This window comes from Nelumbo nucifera, chromosome 1 (assembly GCF_055504915.1).
Source record: "Nelumbo nucifera cultivar China Antique chromosome 1, China Antique-T2T, whole genome shotgun sequence".
Taxonomy (NCBI): Eukaryota; Viridiplantae; Streptophyta; class Magnoliopsida; order Proteales; family Nelumbonaceae; genus Nelumbo; species Nelumbo nucifera.
The window spans coordinates 26,867,011-26,891,346 of record NC_142649.1 but is presented as its reverse complement, the minus strand read 5'-3'; the positions used below and the strand labels follow the sequence as shown (position 1 = coordinate 26,891,346).

General features: G+C 42.1%; 2 long non-coding RNA genes across 4 annotated transcripts; one reads left to right on the top strand and one right to left on the bottom strand.

Moving 5' to 3' along the window:
• Positions 1-403: 403 nt before the first annotated feature.
• On the bottom strand, positions 404-19,959 carry LOC104609645 (uncharacterized). Of its 3 annotated transcripts, XR_016081360.1 has the most exons (4): positions 19,410-19,959; positions 18,920-19,285; positions 18,747-18,834; positions 404-641 (listed from the first exon to the last, which is right to left on the bottom strand). It is a non-coding gene; the product is annotated as an uncharacterized LOC104609645 (long non-coding RNA). The 3 variants fall into 3 exon arrangements; XR_016081359.1 differs by having other exon boundaries at positions 18,747-19,289; XR_016081358.1 differs by having other exon boundaries at positions 18,747-19,285.
• LOC148803033 (uncharacterized) lies at positions 824-6,170 on the top strand. Its single transcript, XR_016081290.1, has 3 exons — positions 824-4,379; positions 4,486-4,888; positions 4,965-6,170. It is a non-coding gene; the product is annotated as an uncharacterized LOC148803033 (long non-coding RNA).
• Positions 19,960-24,336: the final 4,377 nt, after the last annotated feature.

Here is a 24,336-nt window from a genome sequence, read left to right as displayed (position 1 = left end):
TTTTTAAATTGTCTGTAATTATATACCCAAATCTATAACCACGGATTTTCATAAAACCGTAACTATAGTTACGGCTTGGTACAAAACCATAGCTAAATGTACGAACCTATAACCATGGTTTATTGCTAAAACCAAAGATAAATACTCTAAGCTATAGCTACAGTTTTTTGACAAACTGTGGCTAAAAGATGCAATATATGCCCACAATTTCTTGGAAAACCATAGCTAATTGTTTCAATTTATAGAAAAATTGTGACTATATTCCAAATAAAATACACTACAAAAAAAAAGGTTATAGTGACAATTTTATTTTGTCACTAGATTCAATTTTAGTTATTTATAATTACGACTTTTCTACCACTACAAGTTTTCTACTCCTCAAACTTGCGACATACATGAGAAATCACCTATTTTATTTTCACATCACATCAAATATATAGATAAATTTCTACAAAAAGTTAACATGTTAATTAAAAACTAAAAATACATGGTAATATAACCTCGATACATCAACAAGTAAAAAATGTTTCAAATGTGGCAATTTGCCATGTTACATATAATAACCCACAACAAAAATAAAAAATATTGATCTCAAATCTCTTCATCCATGTATGTTGTTATTCCTTATAAATGCATTCAACCTGAAAACAAAATACAATGAAAATTAGATTTTTGAATTAATATATATGATAATTTCAAACATGAATGTAGTAGAGTGTTGTATGACTAAGAAATACGATCTCCAAAAAATGAATGTAACAGAGATTGAAGTGGATGAGTAAAAAGAATTTGAAATGGTAAAATTAATATTGAGTAAATTAGTGGAAATCTAACAATGCTTCAAAATGAGGGAATGTAGAACTAAATGAACTAATTTGGGGCAAAAAGAAAAAAGAAGAAAAAAAGAATCTGATAAAATAATCATGGAGTTGTTAAAGCTTTCGTGGACAAAGGTTTTTTGCTCAAGTTTATCCTTTACACAATGCAAGCAATTAAGCAAGGATTCCAAGGTCTTCGGTTATCCTCTATGTAGTCTACCCACAACCTCTTAAAGTCAAGTGTGTTAAGGCTGGAGGTTCGTACAGGAGCAGCACAAGTTGAATGGGGAGTACATAATTTGGTCTCCTATATGAAGGAGAGCATTTTGAGAACCAAAGCTCCCAGTCATGTATGCTTATTCTTTGGAAATCATCTTTTTCATGTCTTTTTTATTTGATCCAGACATTCAAAATAGCAGAATCACAAATAATCATGTTCTAGGATGACTGGGGAAGCCTATTTTCTTGTTGGATTTAGAGGTTATATATAAGTTGAAGTACAACTAATTACAGGATTTGTTCTTTGGTTTTGTTGTTAGAACTAGGGTGTTTCATGTTTTTGTTGTGCTATGTTGGAGAAAGAACATAAGTTATAGGTGAACTTATTGAGTAGTAAATTCAAAGAATAATATTAATCCTTTTTTCATAAAAAAGAGAACCAAACATTATTAAACTATAATCCAAATAAGTGGAAGATTAAAGGTGGTGCAAAGCAAGCCAAATCAATGGGGTCTTTATGTATATATTAGAAGTTGCTACACATTTCTAGAATACTTTACTCTAGAACTTCCTAGTTATACTTAAGAAGCAAGTAAATTTGTGTGGCCAAAATTCCTTTAGTAAAAGAAGGATCTAGAGCAAATAATATCAACCACAAATGCAAAGTCGGATTACCTTGCAACCACCGACTCTAGCTACTATAAATACAACCTATTGTATTGCAAATGTGCGTATGAGAGAAACAAAAAAAAATACAAAAGCTACTAGCATTCTCTCTCCTACTTCCTATCATATACTCTACTCTTCTATACCATTAGTGGTATCAGAGCTTTGTTTGATCAACACTGGGCGTAATCCTTCCTACCCATTATGAATACCGATTCAAACCGCTCTTCTCTTTCTCTTCCAATTTTCCATGGAGAAAATTATGATTTTTTGTCCATCAAAATGAGGACCTATTTTCGACCACAAAATCTATGGAAAATTGTTGAAGAAGAATTCAGTATTCCTGAAGAAACTTCTACTCTCAGAAAATCAAAAGAAGGTCATAGAAGAGAATCAACAAAAAGATTCTCAAGCCTTATTTTGCTTGCAGCAAGCAATGGCAGACGATATATTTCCACGAATTATGGGTGCGTCAACTGCAAAAGAAGCATGGGACACGTTGCAGGAGTTCCAAGAAACTATCAAGGTACGCACTGTTAGATTGCAAAAGCTTAGAAGAGATTTTGAAAATCTTAAGATGAAGGATTATGAGACCGCAAAAGATTACTGATGTAGCGCGATCCGGTCACTCCTATTTGGCACTCACGTGGCTCCTGGAAGGTACCTGAGATGAAGAAGAAGAAGAATCCCTGGGGAGTTTACCCAGTGGGGATACTCCGATGCTTAAGTTAGTACTCTGTAGGAGAAGCAAAAAGGAGACAAAGGCTAAGAGTGCAGAAAGCGCGTTCTCACTATACTCGAGAGATTAAAGGTCTCAAGAAGAAGTTTCTCTTCTGCCCTGAGGGATTTCATAGGGGCACTCACGTCAGGTCGGGCATAACCGCCAGTGGGCTCCTGCCACAGCCGTTACCTGCTAGGGCTGCGTAGGTGGCCGTTGTGGTGTACATCTCGCCCGGGTGGGTGACACGTCTCCAAAGTGGTAGGCACGCCTTTGCCTGCTGAGAAACGTGGACGCAAACTGCCGAAAGGACTGAGACTATGCCGTCAGTAAGGGATATGGCGCAGTCTGACCGGTACGGTCAGTCAGTCAGAAGCTTCCTGAGGGGCGCTCATGCGGCTCATTCGCGAGCTATTTTGTAGCGAGCTTGGAACACTCCAGGATTATCTTTAGTAGAATTGGTCCTTGGGATGACTTGTCTACTTGGGAGCTCAGACGAGCTAATAACTTTAGCTCGCGAGTTAAAGTTGCCTCGGAGTATCTCTTCAAAGGTAGCTCGGGGAACTCGGAGCTCGCGTTGTGGCGAGCTTCTCCTTTTGTGAGCTACAATGTAGCGAACTGCTTTATGGGCCCGTCACTTGGTCGCACCAGGCTACAACGCTGAGTTGTCGCTCGTGCTGAGTCAGTGTCCTTGTGTCACTGTTTCATAGGTTGGGTCAAATCGTCCTCCATCAATTGCCTCCCACTCCTCGGGCTGAGAGCACTGTCTTAGTGCGGGGAGTTTATGAAGCGTGATGAATTGATTTGACCGAAATTCAAACTTGATTGACTACTCACATTAAATGCATTCGCGGGAATCAAGAGATTTTCTGACTTTCCCGACTTTACGGATTCCAAAAACATGCTGAAGTGGCTCTTAACTCTGAACATCGTGCGGCCACGATTACCTTAATCATGGAAGACGTGACGCCAATCACCTTCAGTTTTCAGAAGGCGTGCGGTCAGTGCGCCCGCGGGCCGTTGGATCTGCTTTGATCTAGGCCGTCAATTTGGAAGAGTGGAGACTATAAATAGGGGGCCTTCTGGGCGTCATTTTCTCCCACGCCATCTTGTTGTCTTCGGATTCTGAGGTCGCGCACTTCATCTAGTCTACCCGTATTCCTCAGTTTGCTTCGTTCTGTCTCTTCTGGTGAGTCCCAATCGTTGTCAACCATGTCTGGGTACCCATACCACCCCTACCACCGGGGCGATAACCAGGATGATGATGCTCCCTCGAGCTCGAGGGGAGCCTGGGAGCAGATCCCGGAGGATCAGGAGGCCTCCGGCGATGTAGCATCTACTTCTAGGGGGAGGGAGCCTAACACTTTTGGCCCTTCCTCCATGACAGCGAAGAGACTCAGGTCTCTAAGCCGCTACTTTCGCCTCCCTAGGGACCTGGTCTACAGCCTCCCTACTGGCAACTTCCCTTGGGAGCATGGTCCCAAGGACATAGTAATCTTCCAGGAACAGCTCGAGGCTAGCTTGCGTCTCCCCCTGCACCCCTTAATAGTGGAGGTGCTAAATCATTTTAACATCACCATTGACCAGCTTCATCCCAACTCCATTCGAAACATGGTTGGGACTATATCTTTGTGTTACGAGTACTGTCTTCCCTTGAACCTTGATATTTTTGCCTCTACCTTTGTATAAAAAATGCTGCTCCTGGGGTCCCTCCGGAGAGGCGCTTTTACTACCTCTCTCCCCGTCGCGGCTATAAGCTCTTGTACGAGCTACCAAATAAGATTCCCGCCTGGAAGCGGGATTACATTGTGGTCCGCAACCTTGAGGGGTGGCCCTTCCCAACTTGGCCGAGCTGGACCCTGAAACTCGGAAAACGATGCTGTCTTGGGCATCGGTAGGCTTCCTCTGCTTGGACTACTTGGCCGAGGAGAAGCTCGTGCAGGCTGGCCTGAGCCAAGGTAGGTTGTCTTTTTAGGTCGTGTGGTTTCTGTAACAACATCGTACTCACTATCGCATGCATATATTTCATTCTTACTGAACTAACACTGATGTTCTTTTTGGCAGCCATCATGTCTAGTACTGATTCGCGCCGCCTTCTCTCGAACAACCAGAGGCGCCAAGCAAAGAGGACGCGCCCCAAGCAGACTCCCCCCTTGGGAGTTACTGAGTTCGGGTCTGCCGAGCCGGTTTTATCCTCCCCTCCGCCTGAGATTCCGGCACCCCCACTCGAGGGAACTAGTGGGGTTGGTTTCAGAGGGGACGAGCTCCCTCAATAGGGGGAGGCTCCCTGTAACCCCCTCCAACCACACCCTTACCCCGGTTCCCAGTGGGAAACTGGGAAGGGGTGAACGACTACCTCGTGGCTCCCCGGAGGAGCCGGAAGGCGATTTGTAATGACGAGGTTGCTCACTGGGGGAATATGGAGCCCGGGGACCTCGCCGCGTTCGCCTCTACCCACTACATGGTGGTAAGTGACTCCTTTCCTTTTTCTTCTCTCATTTTGCTCCCTTTCACTGTCCTCTAATCTTCTCTTCTGTTGGCAGGTGAATTCCACCATCCATGCCATGGCTCTCCAGATGCGCGTCCACCGCGGCGACGCCCTCGACCAACGAGCTACTAATAAGAAGCTCCAGGGCGAGCTCGACCGGATCCGGGGTGAGCTCCATCACACTCGCAAGGGGAGCGAGTCTCAAGAGCTACTCGTCCACGACCAGGAGGCTCAAATTGCCCGGCTTTCTGAAGAGAGCGCGTGTTACAGGGAGGAGTCATCGAGGGTGGCGGCTGAGAGGGAGCTCCTCAGGCAGCAGGTGCGGAACTTGGAGTCCACTCTTCTTGATCGGACTCGAAACTTTGATCAGATGGTGGAGGCTGAACGAGAGAAAGCGGTTTGGGATTTTAGAGACTCCCAGGAATACCACAACCTCTAGGTGGAATATGGTTCGAGTTCGTACCGCTCTGGGTTTAAGCTCTGTTGGTGGCTGGTTCGGAAAAAGTTCTTCGGGCTCAACCTCGACAGCATCACTATGAAGGGTCTGTCTCCTGAGACGGTGGACCAAGCGGAGGAAGAGGAGCCTGATTTCCCAGAGGATGAGGATGAAGAGGTGGATCCCTGAGGCGGTGTTTCTCCGGACTTCTGGTGGCTTCCGGGTGCCATAAACCCGGTCTTTCAAAGGTCTTTGGTTGGGCGGTTATCTCCTGTGATAGTCAAAATTTCCCGAGCTGTTTAGCTCGGTTATTGCATTGTCATTTTTCTTTCTCTTACTTTTTTATTTTTTTATTTTTTGAAATGATAATGAAAGTTCTCCCTTTTTTCTTCCAAGTATGATGTGCTCTCTTTATCTTTGATAAGGCGATCTCAACACCCAAGCTATTAGAGCTACATACCCGAAGTAGGACTCCTCGATAATCGTTATCTCAAACTGTTCCTTAAATCATTTAAGGCATCTCTATGGTGCACAACAAAGTGATTACCACGTGTGCCTGAACTATATGCTCGTCAGTTATTCTCTAGTTCGATCATCGTACTAGAACAAGCTATGCTTGGTGGGATTTAAGCCCGAGCTGCTTACACTCCTCACTTGAAGTTCGCCCATGTCATGGAGACGACTGGGTCTGATTGCGCCAAGATCGTGTTAGCTCGGCATTTTGGCCCTTAGGCTCTGGAAGTGACTTATAGTCCACTTTTGAAGTTCGCTCGTGCCTCAAAGGCGACCGAGTCTTATTGCGCTGAGATTGTGTTAGCTCGGCATTTCGGCCCTTAGGCTTTGGGAGTGGCTCGTAGCCTACTCAGTTGTTACAGATAGTATTGTCTTAAGTTGACAATATTCCATGCCCGAGGTACTTGTTTCCCTTCGAGGGTCTCGAGCTCGTACGTTCCTTCCCCGAGTACTCGTTTCACTCGGTAAGGTCCTTCCCAGTTAGACCCAAGCTTGCCAGCGTCAGGCTCAGGTACCATAACCTTTCGAAGAACTAGGTCGCCAACGCGGAGGTTCCGCTTCTTGACCCTGGTGTTATAGTACCGAGCTACTCTCTGCTGATAGGCTGTAGTCTTGATATACGCGAGGTCCCTTACTTCGTCGAGTAGATCGAGGTTGGTACGGAGCTCATCTTCATTCGTCTGATTACTGTATGCTTCTAGTCGCAACGTAGGGACTTCGATCTCTGTGGGGATAACTACTTCGGTACTGTAGGTGAGGTTGAAGGGTGTTTCTCCCATGGTGGTCTTCTCCGAGGTCCGATAGGCCCATAGGACGCTAGGTAACTCATCTGCCCACAACCCATTAGCCCGGTCCAGCCGTGCCTTCAGTCCGCGGAGGATGGCTCTGTTCGTGACTTCTGCCTGACCGTTTGCTTGAGGGTGTGCGACTGAAGTAAAATTTTGTCAGATTCCCATGTCTTGGCACCAGTCTTGGAATTTGATGTCCTTGAACTGCTTTTCGTTGTCAGAAATCAATACCTGAGGTAACCCGAAATGGCACACGATGTTCTTCCAAAAGAAGTTTTGGACGTTCCGGGCTGTGATCGTTACAAGGGGTTCAACTTCTGCCCACTTGGTGAAGTAGTCCACTGCTACTACTAAGAACTTCCTCCCACCCATTGCTGGTGGGAATGGCCCGAGTAGATCGATGCCCCATTGTGCGAAGGGCCACGGGCTGGTGAGATACTTGAGATCGACGGCAGGTTGGTGGTGAATATTGGCGTGCTTTTGGCATTTGTCGCATTTTTTAACAAGCTCAATAACGTCTGCCTTCATTGTTGGCCAATAATACCCTTGTCGAAGTACCTTCTGGGCGAGGGCCCTACCCCCCCAAGTGTCTGCCGCACAATCCCTCATGAGTGTCGCGGAGTATGAGCTCAGCTTCGGTAGGTCGCAAGCAACGCAGGTAGAGGAGTGTGTAAGATCTCTGGTATAGCCATTCGTCTATCATGACATATTTGGCTGCCTGGCGCTGCACCCTTCTGGCTGCATTGCGATCTGTAGGGAGGGTCCCGTGTAGCAAGAAGCTCGCAAGCGGGTCAATCCAGCTTGGCTTTGCTTGAACGACGGGAGCGACCTCCTCTACCCCCCGAGAATGCTAGGCCAAGGCAAGTCCTCTATGTACACGATTTTCATGGTGATGTCGCTGGCACTAGCTAATCTGGACAGGGCATCGGCCTCAGTGTTCTCCGACCTTGGGATTTGCCTGACAAAGTGTGACTGGAAGTTGAGCAGGGCCTCTCTGACTTTGGCTAAGTAGGCTATCATGGTTGGCTCGCGAGCTTCGTACTCACCGGTGACCTGGTTGACCACGAGCTGGGAGTCGCTGCAGATAATGATGTGCTTTGCTTTTACTTCTCTGGCTAGGGCTAGTCCAGCTATCAATGCCTCGTACTCCGCTTCATTGTTAGATGTCGCGCACTCGAAGCGTAGCGCATACTCCAGTTTCGTGCCACTTGGGCCGTGCAGAACTATTCCGGCTCCGCTACCCTGTTCGTTTGAGGAGCCATCTACGTGAAGGATCCAGGGCTCCTCATCCCAGCTCGCGCTTGGCCGAACTAGGAGAGATGCCACACTGGCTGCTACCTCACGGGGTTCGGACTCGACCGGCTTGGGAGCTTCGGGCTCACTCGAGCTGGGAGCCTCGTGCTCAACCGGCCTGGGGACTTCGAAGCTGAATGTGCATTTGGCTATGAAATCTGCTAAGGCTTGGGCCTTAATGGCAGTTCGTGGCTTGTACTGGAGGTCATACTCGCTGAGCTCAACGGCCCACTTCGTCAACCGACCAGAGACCTTAGGCTTAAGTAAGACTTGCCTCAGAGGCTTGTCAGTGAGAACGATAACAGTGTGAGCTTGGAAGTACGGGCGGAGCTTCTGAGCTGCAATTACCAATGCGTATAACAACTTTTCTATCTTTGGGTATCTCGTCTCTACTGCCTGCAATACTTTACTAACATAATAAATGGTTCGTTGAATCCGATCTACTTCTTTTATTAGTATCGAACTGACCACTTCGTCGCTTGCCGAAAGGTATAGTTCTAAAATATCACCCTCCTCGGGCCGGGTTAAGATCGGCACACTAGCAAGGTATTTCTTGAGCTCGTCAAACGCGAGCTGTTAGTCTTGGGTCCATTCGAACCCTTTGCTTTTGATTGCCTTAAAGAACGACAGACAGCGGTCTGCCGATTTGGACATGAAGCGGCTCAGGGCGGCTATGCGGCCATTTAACCTCTGAACCTCCTTCAACTTTCGAGGTGGTCTCATATTTAAGATGGCCTTAATTTTGTCCGGGTTGGCCTCAATGCCGCACCTGTTAATGATGTATCCTAGGAACTTGCCCGAGGTCACACCGAATACACACTTGTTTGGGTTCAGTCTCATATTAAACTTACACAAAATTTCAAAAACAGAATGCAGGTCTTGTATTAATTCATCTGAAAATTGAGTTTTGACGACCATGTCGTCTACATAGCATTCTACTTTTCTGCCAATTAGTGGCGCAAACAACTTATTTACAAGCTTTTGAAAGGTTGCCCTTGCGTTTTTCAACCCGAAGGGCATAACCTTGTAACAGTATAGACCGAACTCCGTGATGAAGGCAGTCTTTTCGTCCGCCGGGTCCATCTTGATTTGGTTATAGCCCGAATAGGTGTCCAAGAAACTTAGCAACTCGTGCCCTGAGGTCGCGTCCACCAAGCGGTCAATTCTGGGGAGTGGAAAGCAGTCTTTTGGGCAAGCCCGGTTTAGGTGGGTGTAGTCGACGCACATGCGCCACTTGCCATTGGCCTTCTTTACCAGGACGGGGTTGGCTACCCAACTAGGGTAGTGAACTTCTCTTATGAAGTCAGCTGTGAGGAGCTTCTCGACCTCCTCGTCGACTACTTTCCACCGCTCCGGGGCTAGGTTGTGTTTCTTCTGTCTAACGGGCCTAACTACAAGATCAGTATTCAGCTTGTGAGTCATAAGGTCAGGGTCTATACCGGGCATCTCTACCGCGGACCATGTAAAAATATCTAAATTTTGAAGTAAGAAGCTTACCAGTTTGGATCGTAGAGGTTCCTAGACGGAAGCACCGATCTGAAGCGTCCGAGCTGGGTTAGTTGCTGAGGTCGGGACTGCGATTGTTTCTTCCGTGGGCACAGCTCGTTCTTCGCCTTGCTCCGTAGGCCGCTCCAATTTGAGGTTGCCAGCCACCTTGGTCTTTCCCTTCAGGACGGCGACATAGCACTTGTGGGACTTGAGTCGATCGCCCCGTGCTACCCCCACACCGAAGTCTGTTGGGAACTTCATAGCCAAATGATAGGTGGAAACCACCGCCCGCAGGACATGGGTGATCGGCCAGCCTATTATGGCATTGTATGGGGAGGGGGTCGCGACCACCAGGAAATCATGTTTGAGTCTAACTACGCAAGGCCATGTGCCGACTTCCACAGGTACTGTTATTTTCCCAAGGGGCCGGACTTCTCCGCTGAAGCCCACCAAAGGAGTGTCCGCAGACTTCAAGTCGCTTCTTTGCAACTGAAGCTGGTCGAACGCAGCTTTGAAGAGGATGTCGGCCGAGCTGCCCGAGTGAATGAGTACGCGCCTGACCTCGAAGTCATTGATTCTTAGCTTTATTACGAGTGCTTCATCGTGGGGGTAGTGGACCCCTCGCGCATCATCTTCTGTGAAGAAAATTGGCTCTTCTGTCCTCGGCCGCTTTGGAGGATTCTGCTCTTCCCGGGCGGCCTTACGAACTGACGTCCGAGCTGCTGCTGAAGTACAACCCACAACGATCGAACCTCCCACTATCATGTGGATGGTCCCCCGAACCAGCCTCTCTTCCGGAGGCTGCCTCTGTGGTTGTTCGGCCGGCCTGCTGCTGGACTCGAGAGCATCCTTACCGTGCTCCCCTTGCCGACCTGCTTTATTATTACTATTATTATTTTGTACAAAGTTCCTCAAATATCCGCGATGGATGAGCTCCTCTATCTCGTCGCGGTGGTTTTTACAACTCTCAGTACTGTAACCGTGATCTCTGTGAAAACTACAGTATAGATTCTTATTTCTCTCATTGGGATTTCCCCTCGAACGGGGTGGCCACTTCACATACGGGGGGGCGTCCTTGATTACCATCAGGATTTCGGCCCGCTTCGCGTTCAGTGGGGTGTAATTAGTTCGGTTTGCTACAGGAGCTCGAAACGATTGACCCGACTTTACCCCCCGAGCTGCATCCTTTTTCTTTTGGCTGTCCCCTTGACTAGAAGGCTCTCCTTCCCTCTTCCTCTTTTCGGGCACACCCTCGCTCTCCTGGTTGATCTCTTCGGTGGCTATGAATTTGTCCGCGAGCTTAAGAAATTCGATTATGGTCGCTGGTTGGTTGACGACCATGTGCCATTTGAACTCTATATGCGTCATGCCTTTCTTGGCTGCTGCGAGGCACACGGCGGGGTCTAGGCACGGTATCTGCATGCACGCATCGTTGAACCGCTTGATATAACTTCGAATGGGTTCTCTCTCTCTGCACTATGCTGAGGAGACCCTCTTCGGTTTGTGGACACCGCTTGCTGGTGACGAAGTGGGACGTGAAGGCTTGTGCAAACTGCACCCAACTTTTTACCGATCTAGGTTCTAGGTTCTAGTACCATGTACGGGCTGCTCCTCTAAAAGTGGTGGAGAAGGCCACGCACATGCATGACTCGCTGGCTCTTGCCAGGTGCATCTGCGATTGGAAGGCATCTACGTGATCATTTGGGTCGAACGACCCGTCGTACTTGTCAAGAGGGGGGAAATTAAAGTCTTTAGGCATTGGGACTGCCAGGAGCTCGGGAGATAGGGGGGATTGAACTAAAAGGATGGAAGCCTTGACTTCGCCTGAGCTTACTTCTTCTTTGCCTCCGAGCTCGGACAGGTCGTGCGTGGCAGACCGGCGAGCTCGGAGGCGGCGTCTCTGTTTCTTGGCGGGCTCGGTATTTGTACTGCTCACCTCTGTGCTGTCCGGGATGGTGTGTGCAGTAAGTAGCTCGGGCCACTGGTGATGACTGCGGACAGAGGGATCCTGCTTGGAGCCTACGGCCAGAATCTCAAACCGGTTCTCTAAGAATGGGGTATCGGGCTTGGAGGGCTGAGACGATGTAGACTTGGCGAGCTGGGGTCCTTCCGACCTGACCGCCCGTGGCGAGGCCGGAGTGGCCGGTCTTTCCTATCTGTAGCAGGAGGAGACCTGGCTTCTTGGAGGGTTCTTGGGGGCCTTTCCTTGGCGTGAAAGGGGTTCCTCTTGACGATGGGACCTAGCCCGCTGAGAGGCTGGGTGCCGAGGAGGGAGCTGCAACTACTGAAGCTGAGGTTGTGGCAGCTGGGGAAATTGCTGCTGATATTGGTACTGGGAGACCTGGTGTAACACGTGCTGTTGATAGATCTGAAACTGTTGAAACTGTTGCATTTGAGCCTACATGGCCCGCATGCACTGCACCAAATCTTCTAGCTGGTTCGAACTGGCCGCTGGGGGCACAACCGAGGATTCAGTGAAGGTTGTTTCGACTGTGGTAGGGAGTGGAGCAACGACGGATGCCCCTGCAAGAGGCATGTTCAAACTAGGGATCCCGTCCGCTGAGAGAGGGATGGTGAACTGTCCGATCCAAACAGTAGGAAGCTGGGGCTGTTCCTTGGAGTTATCCATATCCATGCTTCATCCGATGTTGCTAGAGGAAGCCATGAGTATTGAGTTTTTGAAGAGTAAAGAGATTTGAAAGTTTAGAGAAAGGCTTTTCGAAGCATATCCCGCAGACGGCGCCAAATGATGTAGCGTGATCTGGTCACTCCTAGCTGGCACTCATGTGGCTCCTGGAAGGTACCTGAGATGAAGAAGAAGAAGAATCCCAGGGGAGTTTACCCAGTGGGGATACTCCGATGCTTAAGTTAGTACTCTGTAGGAGAAGCAAAAAGGAGACGAAGGCTAAGAGTGCAGATAGTGCGCTCTCACTATACTCGAGAGATTAGAGGTCTCAAGAAGAAGTTTCTCTTCTGCCCTGAGGGCTTTTATAGGGGCACTCACGTCAGGTCGGGCATAACCGCCACTGTGCTCCTGCCACAGCCGTTACCTGCCAGGGCTGCGCAGGTGGCCGTTGTGGCGTACGTCTCGCCCGGGTGAGTGACATGTCTCCAAAGTGGCAGGCACGCCTTTGCCTACTGAGAGACGTGGATGCAGACTGCCGAAAGGACTAGGACTGCACCGTCAGTAAGGGATATGGCGCAGTCTGACCGATACGATCTGTTAGTCAGAAGCTTCCTGAGGGGTGCTCATGCGGCTCATTCGCGAGCTATTTTGTAGCGAGCTTGGAACACTCCAAGATTATCCTTAGTAGAATTGGTCCTTGGGACGACTTGTCTGCTTGGGAGCTCGGACGAGCTAATAACTTTAGCTCGCAAGCTAAAGTTGCCTCAGAGTATCTCTTCAAAGGTAGCTCGAGGAACCCGGAGCTCGCGTTGTGGCGAGCTTCTCCTTTTGTGAGCTACAATGTAGCGAGCGGCTTTATGGGCCCGTCACTTGGTCGCACCAGGCTACAACGCTGAGTTGTCGCTCGTGCTGAGTCAGTGTCCATGTGTCACTGTTTCATAGGTTGGGTCAAATTGTCCTCCATCAATTACTATTCTAGAATAAAAGAAATAGTAAATCAAATGAGAGCCTTTGGGGAAATTATTTATGACAAGAAAATAGTCGAAAAAATACTAATTTCTTGTATAGAAAAATATGATGCAATAATTTATGTGATAGAAGAAACGAAGGATTTAGAAACTTTATCACCAACTGAATTAATGGGCTCTCTCGAAGCACATGAACATAGGCGAGATAGGCAGAATGAAAATTCGACTGAAAATGCCTTTCAGTTTAAAATTAATTCGCGGTCTCATAAATCAAAAGCTGATGGGAGAAAGTCACAAGAAAATCTTAAAAATAAGAATTATCAAGGAAAACAAAAAGAAAATAATGACAAGTATCCTCCATGTGGTATTTGTAAAAGAAAAAACCACTTGGAGAAAGATTGTTGGTTTAAAGGAAAACCCTAGTGCCAAAATTGTAAAAAGTTCTGGCACGTTGAAAAAACTTGCCGTTTGAAGAAATCCCATCAAGCTAACTTTTCAGAAGAGAAAAATGATGAGAATAATCTCTTCTACGTCTGCCAAGCTGCATTAGAAGAAAAGAAGGATACTTGGTATCTAGACAGTGGGTGTAGTAACCACAAGACAAAAAATGAAAGCATCTTTTATAGTCTTGATAAAGTCAAGACAAAAGTCAAAATTGGTAATGGCGACTTCATGGAAGCAACGGGCAAAGGCACCATTGCCATTGACACCAGACAAGGCAAGAGATACATCAATGATGTACTCTTGGTCCCCAACATTGATCAAAACCTACTTAGTGTAGGTCAAATGATGGAGAAAGGATACTCTTTACATTTTGAGGGAGATTCTTGCACAATCTACAACAAGCAAGACAAATCCCTTGAAATTGCAAAAACAAAAATGAAAGAAAATAGACGCTTTCCCATACAATGGAGATACGCAAGCAATGTAGCAATGCAAGCGCAAGTTGACAAGTCGTGACTATGGCATAGAAGGTTTGGACATTTCAATTTCCATGGGTTAAAGATCCTTCAGCAGAAGAACATGATACGAGACCTACCAGTAATCAAGGAGCTCAACAATGTCTGCGAAGGGTGTATGCTTGGGAAACAACATCGACAACCCTTCCCATTCGGAAAAGCTTGGAGAGCCAAAAAGCCACTAGAGTTAATCCATACAGACGTTTGCGGTCCAATGCGTACTCCATCAAATGATCAAAACAGGTATTTCATTCTCTTCATCGATGACTATACTAGAATGACATGGGTTTACTTTTTGCGAGATAAATCGCAAGTCTTCGATATTTTTAAGAAATTCAAAACCCATGTCGAGAAGCAAAGTGGTCACAACATCAAGACGATAAGAAGTGATAGAGGCAAAGAATACACTTCTAATGAATTCAACAAGTTCTGTGAAGATGAAGGCATGGAGCATCAACTCACAGTCAGATACGCACCAGAACAAAATGGAGTATCCGAAAGAAAAAATAGAACAGTTATGGAGACAGCAAGAGCCATGCTCATGGAGAAGGGTCTTCCAAAAACTTTTTGGGCAGAGGCAGTAAGCACTACAGTCTACTTGCTCGACAGATGTCCAACCTCAAGGGTTTATAGCTTACGAACAAAGAAGCTCATAATCAGCCAGGACGTAAGATTCGACGAAGACGCTGAATACAATTGGGAGACAGAAGAAGTTGAAAGAAAGAGTATCAACATGCCCCTATTACCAAGACAAGAAATTGAAGAAGGCCACGATCAAATTGGATCGCCAACTCAACCAACAACACAATTAGAACCAGTACAAGCCACAGAATCTCCTTCAGACTTGTCACCAAGACGAACTAAATCCTTAACAGAGATATGCGAGACATGCAACTTGATGCTTATGGAGCCAGAAAGCTTTGAAGAAGCTTTTAAGAAAGAATTATGGAGAATAGCTATGGACGAAGAAACAAAGATGATCGAGAAAAATGAGACATGGGAGCTTGTAGATCATCCACAAACAAAGACACTATAGGAATTAAGTGGGTTTACAAGATAAAGCTTAACTCAGATGGCTCAATCCAAAAGCATAAAGCAAGGTTAGTTGCCAAAGGATACTCACAACAATATGGTGTCAACTACAATGAGGCATTTGCTCCAGTTGCACGCCTTGACACAATCAGGGCATTGATTGCACTAGCTGAACAGAAGAAATGAAAGATTTTCCAACTAGATGTGAAGTCAGCATTCCTCAATGGCTACCTTAAGGAAGAAATCTATGTAGAGCAACCTCAAGGGTTCGTGGTGCAAGGACAAGAAGATAAAGTTCTCAGATTAAAGAAGGCATTATATGGCCTAAAGCAAGCTTCGCGAGCCTGGTACAGTAGAATCGACAACTACTTCACTGAGCAAGGATTCAGGAGGAGAAAAAGTGAGCCAAAACTCTACATCAAGACTCAAGGTACAAATGACACACTTATTGTCTCTTTATATATCGATGATCTCATTTACACAGGAAATAATGAGAAGATGATCAAGAAATTTAAAGAAGACATGATGAAGACTTTCGAGATGACCGATTTGGGTTTAATGCACTACTCTCTTGGGATCGAAATAACTCAAGAAGAAGATGGGATCTTCATCTCACAAAAGAAGTATACAGAGACTCTCTTGAAGAAATTCAAAATGGAAGGCTGCAAGACAGTATCAACTCTATTAGACAACAATAAAGCATTCAAGAAAGAAGACGGCTCACCAAAAGCAGATGAATCACAATTTCAAAGTTTAATTGGAAGCTTACTCTATTTAACAGCTACAATACCAGACATCATGTATGCAATTAGTCTGCTATCAAGATTCATGTAGAGTCCAAGTCAAGTTCACTATGGAGCAGCTAAGAGAGTACTTAGATACTTGCAAGGAACAAAGAACTACGGAATATGGTATGAAGTCACACATGACTCAAAACTAATTGGCTACACAGATAGTGATTGGACAGGATCAGTAGACGACATGAAAAGCACGTCAGGATATGCTTTCACAATTGGATCAGGGATATTTTCTTGGGCATCAAAGAAACAAGCAACAGTTGCGCAATCATCAGCTGAAGCAGAGTATATTGCAGCAGCAATGACAACAAGCCAAGATATATGGCTAAAAAGAATACTTGAAGACATGGGAGAACCACAAGTGGAAGCTACAGAAATCAATTGTGATAGTAGATGCAAAGAATCTCACATTTCACAACAGAGCCAAGCATATAGGCATAAAGTATCACTTCATCAGAGAAGCCGAAGCAAACAAATAAATAAAACTCAAACACTACAAGACTGAAGAGCAATTAGCAGACATATTCACAAAGGTACTACCAAAAGGCAAGTTCGAACTATTATGAGACATGATTGGAGTTACTGAAGTGTACACCAAGGAAGAGTACTAGAAGTTGCTACACATTTCTAGAATACTTTACTCTAGAACTTCCTAGTTATACTTAAGAAGCAAGTAAATTTGTGTGGTCAAAATTCCTTCAGTAAAAGAAGGATTTAGAGCAAATAATATCAACCACAAATGTAAAGTCGGTTTACCTTGCAACCACCGGCTCTAGCTACTATAAATACAACCTCTTGTATTGCAAATGTGCGTATGAGAGAAACAAAAAAAATACAAAAGCTACTAACATTCTCTCTCCTACTTCCTATCATATACTCTACTTTTCTATACCATCAGTACAGGAGGCCATCTCGTCATTTTCTATTTTCTGTTGCAAATACAAATAGAATAGAAAGGACACTAGTCCTTATTGGCATTACAAACTTCAATAGTTTACTGTTAGATCTTGAATTCTTTAAGTTGAATGATCTTGCAAGGAACATTAAAGGGCTAGTCCCCAGAACTAGATCAGCATTACATAAAGAAGTGGGGAGATGATAAGTGTTTCTAATGAACTAACAAATTTTGCTGCTCATGGAACCCCAGATGAATCCAAGCAAACTACATTTATTCTTGTATCTTTTGGGTACATCCAACTGTAAATATTGGTATCTATTTATATTCTTCTTAATCCTTGGAAGTTTGTTAAAATTGGACTGTAGTCATCAATAGTTTATCATATTATCTGTCCTTGCTAGCTCTTTTAAGTGTGAATTACCTAAATATCAGTAGTAGATAGGCCGGGTGGTCCATTAAGATCAATTCCATTTCACTTAAAACCTCAAAACCGGGCTAACACAATGACATGGACTTAAAAGTGAATATGTTGCACTTCTATTTGCCATAGAAGAACAATAAACAAACTTGGGTTTTGGTTGCTCTTTGGTTTGATCTCTAATGACCCATCACTAGAGAATGAAACTGAAGCTCTCATTTCTTATGATGTTTTAAGGAAAAGATATAAATTTTTGACTTGTGGTAAACAAATTAGTGAAGCTTTAATTCAAGAAGGGAAAGGCCCCCAAACAAAGTATCTGTTCTTGAAAGCACCTGTGCCCTTCTATGTTTTTGTTCAAGTAGAAAGCAAGTTACAGAAATTGCTAGTTTCTGCCAACAAACATGACACATCATGTCTGTTTGGTTGGTACTGAATCTACTCCACTAAATATTTCATCACCATTTTGCAACCTGGCCCACCTCATGTTGTCCCTAGGATTGGGCTCTACTTGGGCCTCCAACAAGCTAATCATTTAGACTTTGGGTACATTTCTTACATACAAAATCATGTTCTTCTAAGATTGTTAACAAACTAGAGACCCTTATGACCCTATCCTGGTCTATTTGCACCTTTAGTTATTTTATGTACCAGTTAATGAATCCATACACAATAAAAAAGTATACAAAAAAAGAAAAGAGAAGAGAAGAGAGTACTACAAGCGGGTCCATCCCACAAAAAAAGAGCCCAACAACTAAATTCAACAAAAGGAGGCCACACAAAAGCACCTTTACAATACTAGCATTGGGCCCACACTTTATATATATATATATATATATGCATGTATGTATGTATGTATGTATATATAACTAGTTACTGGTTAACCAACCATTCAATCTGGACTGAACAATTGAGCCAGTGACCAGCAAAATTTCTGGGTGTACATTATTTGACACTTGTCTAGAAAATTTGTTCTAGTTTTGGATCCAAACCACCTGATGATGGGTTATAGAAGCCTGAATCTGACTATGATACAAACAACCTTATGTAGTAGTGTTTCATGGTGTCATTTTTAAGATACGTCACTAAAGATGGTCTATAATGGCATTTAAAAAATGCCACCTAACATAGGAAGGAAATAACCAATCAAAGAACATGCTCATCGTTAGGGGACCAAAGAATCCCCTATAGGCTATATCCAATAAAAGATGAAAAAATAAAAATTCAAGTAACAGAGAATCCCCTATAGGCTATATCCAATTGAACCAAAAACAAAATTCAATAAATTAAAACCTCACTGGAACACAATACTCATATTTCTGATTAGAATTCTAGATGCCAATAATCAGAGTAAAGAACTTCATAGTCACAATCATGGAAAGATCATAAGTCTACAACATCCATATGTTTCTGCAAGATACATCTTGGACTAAACAGATCTAATTATTGATCACACGAAGGGGATGAAAAGAAAATAATTATTTCACCCATGTTGAGCACTTAAACTAGAATTTAACTACAGTTAGCCAGGGAATAATTTCAAATTTTAGATTGAACCACGATCGGGAGATCAAACGTCATCGTTCACTATATCTTTTCCATGAGTTACATATATTCTTACCCAGAAGAATCTCTTTGAAGCTGATTGCTCCCCATGAAAGCAACTCACGCAAACAATCTAAAGAGCCCCCTCGAACCACCAAATGAAGCTGCAATTAGGACATGACCAATATTACAGAAGCAACTATTGAAACCATGGCAAAAAGTATACTTTGCAAGGGGTTTATTACCCACATCCACCCATCAAAGAACATACAACAGCTCCTCTGTCTAGCATGATATGGACACAATCAGATCGTCTCTATCAGTCTACAAGGACCAATGGAATTGCTCCTTTACCATCTCTAACATTTACAAAGTGTGAAAACCCCTTGTAATTTAAATCCAACCACAAAATAATCAAACAAATGAAATGTAATAAACTTTTGATCATGACCCATCAAACCTTGAAACAATTCTCTATAGAAGATGCAAAAACAAAACCAAAATAAAATAAAAAATACCCACAAAGAATCTGCAACTTCAATTGACTGAGCAGCAACTAGAATGGCTTGCAGACAAACGGAATGTCCATAGTACGTAGCATGGTACAAGCAGGTTCTTCCTTGAAGAGAATCAAACAATAAAATCTAACCGGAAGAACATTGCAGTGCATGTAAGCAAAAAATACGAAAAGATAAAAGATAGAGAGAACAATAATTTAAAAATGACAGTAGGAGAAAACCTAGGGGAAATTGTGTCATTGTCGACGACTGGGAGACGGCACGATACATCAGCGAGAACCACGAGTTTCAGGGGGTCTTTTTGCCGATACGAAACCGATTCATCTGCTGAAACAAAAACCTGGAAATCGGCACTCATTTCCTTAGCCGATGCGGTGGGAGCAAGTGAGTAACAAGGTGAGCGGAGGGATGTCCTCTTCCGTAGCTGGTTGAGGCGTTTATCTAGTGGTGACCGCAATATCATCTCAACGGATCCATGGCAACAGATTCCACACAGACCTCTATTTTTTTTGCTTCGGAGTGCGAGTGAGATCTCACTCTTTGGAGAGAGAGAGAGAGAACTTTGGTTTGGTGAAGAGAGGATTTTTTTTTGCTTCGGAGAGGATGGATGAGAGAGAATAGAGAGATGAAGAGAGGATTATTTTTGTTTCAGGTTTGGTGAAGGAAGGATGGAAAGAGAAGGGAGGCCGAGAGAAGGGTGTTTGAATGAGAGTGGTCAATTTTTCTTCCAAGTATTTGAGAGAGAGAGAGAGAGAGAGAGAGAGAGAGAGAGAGAGAGAGTTGGAGCCCGCGCGCTTATTTATTTTCGAAAGAGAGATGAAGAGTCAAATAGTTAATTGCATGCACTAAGCCATTAATGTTTTAGTCATTTAATTATATTAATGTCTTATTCGTCGTTTAATCATTTATCATGGTTATTATATTATTTCAGCAATAATTAATAGTTTTTGTTAATTACTTAATTATTTGATAATTTTATCATTTAGTTATTTAACAATTTCATTGAATATTTTATTTTATTGTTTTATTAATTATTTAATTATATTTTATAATTTTTAATTATTTAATGATTTTTACTAGTTATTTAATACAATTTTTAAATACAAATTTTTAGTGGTTTTCATTCAGTTGGTTCGATTCGATTCGGTTAGAACTAAGAACCTAACATTTAAAAAAAAAAAAGAAAAAACTAAGAACCTAACTAGCATTTCAATTAATCCATTCTTATGAACTGGATTGAATCGAACTAGATGTCATAACCGAACTGAATTTAATATAGTTCGATTCAGTTTTTGGTTCGGTTTGGACCCACTTATATTAGTATTTATAAACTTGTGAATGATATATTATTATTAATACTTATAATAATATATATCACTGTTTATAAACTTATAATATATACCACTAGAAATTCCCCCAACCCTAGTGGCAACGGAATTTGATCATATGTCTTTGCTACAATGACTAGAGGTTCTACCAACCAAGAATCAAATAAATCAAACTAAATTTGCTTATTTAGTTTGGTTCGATTTGTTTTCATTTCGGTAACCAAATTTGAGTACCCCTAGATTTCATTGCTTGTGGCATGACACTTGCTTTCTGAGATGAAAAATGAAACACCAAATATGCCACGGCCCATGCCTTTGGTTGTAGTGTGTTTGTTGCCTCTATGTCATTAGTGAATAAAGGACAATGGGGATGGTTGGTCATCCGTGTTATAGACTGAACATTAGATTTTGGTCACTATGACCTAATTAAGATAATGTCGTAACACAAAAAGGTTTTACTAAGAGGGGAGAAGAGAAGAAATCTAACTATTGGGTTGGTTTTGAATCGGTTTAGGACTAGGTGGAACCAATTCCGAGCCGATAATAATCGGGACAATATATTCAAAACTAGAGTCAACTCATCAGTTCTGATTCCTAGAACCCTTCAACTCAGCCAAGGCTTAAACACAAAATCTAGGTCCAAGAGCAAAATTTTCCAACTCGCTAAAATGATCACCCTTGTTTTATGGCAAAAATAATAGAGTAAGATGCCTTCAGTACTTTAAAACACATAGGTAGCAAAAAAGTTACCGAAGACCAATTCATTAGTTCTTGGGTTAGACTAGTTTGGTGGACGGTTTTGGCTTTTTTTTTTGGTTAAATAGGGTTAGGAGTATGATCGAATTGGTCAAGGGTTGGGTCATGGTTTAACAATAATCTAACTAGCTGGTCTCGTCCAACTTTCTAAACATTGGTTAGTGTTATATGTTTTATTATATATAGAATAAATAATGATGTTTTGAAATATGTAGAATATATTGATTTATTTATATTTTATTTTAGTTTTTCATCTTTCACTAATAAAAAAAGTTAAAAATTTACGCTTTGAGGCAAAAAAATGGTAAAGTGGTTGAAGTAATTTATTAAATAAATTTTTAGTTATTATTTAATTAATAAAATAATAATTAATAATTATTTATCTATATTGTATCACTATTACTTTATAAATAATTTATTTATAAATTTAAATAATTTAATTTAATTGTCACTATTATTTTCATTGATAGGTAATTAATTAATTTATTATTAGTGGTTTTCATATTTAGTTTATTATTTCTATTAATTATTAATTTACTTAAATAATTAAATTAATTTTTGATGATTATTTTTAATTAATCAAATAATAATTAATACTTATTTATTTCTATTTTAGAAATTATTTTCTTTTTATTAATGTACTTATGAAATTATTAATAATTTATTGTCTAGTTTAATTATTATTAAATAGAAATCATTAATTATTATCGTTATGCAATAGTAATGAGCTAATAATTTGTTAATTATTAATTATTAATTATATCTTTTACTTTAATAAATTCTTAATTATAATTTCCTATAAAAAGTAATTAATAAATAATAAATATTTCAAATGAATATTATATGATTATTATTTATGAGCTAACTTCGTAATTATAGCCACGGAGTTTTAGTTATCTGTGGCTATAGTGATAAATAGCTTTTTAGCCACGGACAAAATAACTTTTGACCACGGACAAATTGTCCGTAGCTAAAGCTCAAGTTCTGCTTTTGTAACCAACAGCCATGGATGCATTGTAGCGGTGGCTATAAATATCTTATAGCAAATGACAGAATAACTTTTAACCACGGACAAATTGTCCGTGGCTAATGCTCAACTTCTGCGTTTGTAATTTATAGCCACGGATACATTATAACTGTGGCTATAAATATCTTTTAGCCACGGACAGAATAGCTTTGAACCACGAACAAACTGTCCATTGCTAAAGCTCAACTTTTAACCACGGACAAGTTGTCCGTAGCTAAAGCTCAATTTTTGCTTTTGTAACTTATAACTACAGATACATTATAACCGTAGCTATAAATGTCTTTTAGCCACAGATAGAATAACTTTTAACCACAGACAAAATATCCGTAGCTAAAGCTCAACTTTTTTCCACAGACGTCAAATTGTCCATGGTTATATCGCATGTTTTAGCTACGGTTTTTTTAACTGTAGTTAAAGTGCCATATCTATAGCCCCATTTTCTTGTAGTGCAAACTAATCAACATCATATGTAGTCATAAAGAGTATCATTCTCTAACTCTTCCTCATATGTAGGCTCATGTACATCATCATCTTCATCATCGGAAATGGTTGCCTAAACAGTTGTTCCATCAACATCTTCACAAACCCAATCAATGTTATCATCAGGAGTGTCTTCCATTACATATGTTCTAGGTGGCTCAACTTCCAAATCATCATCTCCGTCAACCTCTTCAGCCCGCATATCAAATAAATCTCTTGGGATTGTCTTCATAACAACACTCCAATTATCTTCATTGGAGTCTTTTTCATAAAAAACTTGTTGGGCTTGGGAAGCTAAAATGAATGGTCCATCCTCTAATTGCGAATTACGCGTCAAATGTGAGAGGTTAAATAGTGTATAGCCACACTCTTCTTGTTTTATTCCCCTGCCTTGTGTCACATCAACCCAATCACATTGAAATAATACAACCCTAAATTTCTCATAGTAATTTAACTCAATGATGTCGGTTAATGTTCCATAATAAATGACGTCCCCAGAAATTGGATTTTTATCTCTTGAACTAGCAAAACTTGATGTCTCTACTGTGATAACAACCCAACTATTTTGGGTCTTTTGTCGTCGTTCACGATCTTTGGTGTGAAATCTAAAACCATTGACAATAAACCCCTTGAACCTCTACGCTTCACACGATGGACCTTTAGCCAATCATCTAATCACCTCCGAAATTTAAAGATTATTTTCTGATTCAAAGTTTGCAACCTAAAGAACACCATAAAAAAATGTTTGTGATGATTTTATGTTTACAAACATGGCGTAAAAAGTTGCACAGTGCAAGAAGTTTCTTACATGTGACTTACACCATTCATGTAATTTTAGATTTTGGATTTATGTTATCTCTTTTTCTCTTAGACGGGTACGTCGATGTTGACGCTTGATAATTGTAGCATGTTGTCTACATAAACTCAAGGTTAGTATTCTTTAAATATTTAAGATTAAAGTTTACTTATCAATCTAAAATATCATATTCAACCACAAACTTACTCAATATAGGGGATCACTTTGTCACAACTAAATAACACATATCGATGAGATTGGGCCCATGTGATGTCATTTAATTGGATATAATCAACCTTTCCTAAATGATGACCTAGAATCTGAAACATTGAGAATCCTTGCATTCCATTATTTGCCTCATCATTATTTCTTATTGGTTTATTAAACCTTGTTTCTACACCATGTAGGTACTGTGAGTAAAAAGTTAAACATTCATGTGCCAAGTAACCTTCTTCTATAGAGCCTTCTAGATATGCTCTGTTGCAGACATAGGATTTCATCTTTCCAAGGTATCTACATAGAGAATGAAATTTTAACTAATGATCACACATATACACACACACAACATATATTTGTGTGTGTATAGGGATGGCAATTTCCCCCATAAAACCGGGGCCCTGCCCCACCCCGAATGGAGCGGGTTTTCCCCGACCCTAAACAGGGATAGGGCAGGGACAAGGAAAATATCTTTTCCTCGAATTAGGGATGGGTTTTGTATATAATTTCCTAAACCCGCCCCAAACCCGAAGATAAATTAGTAA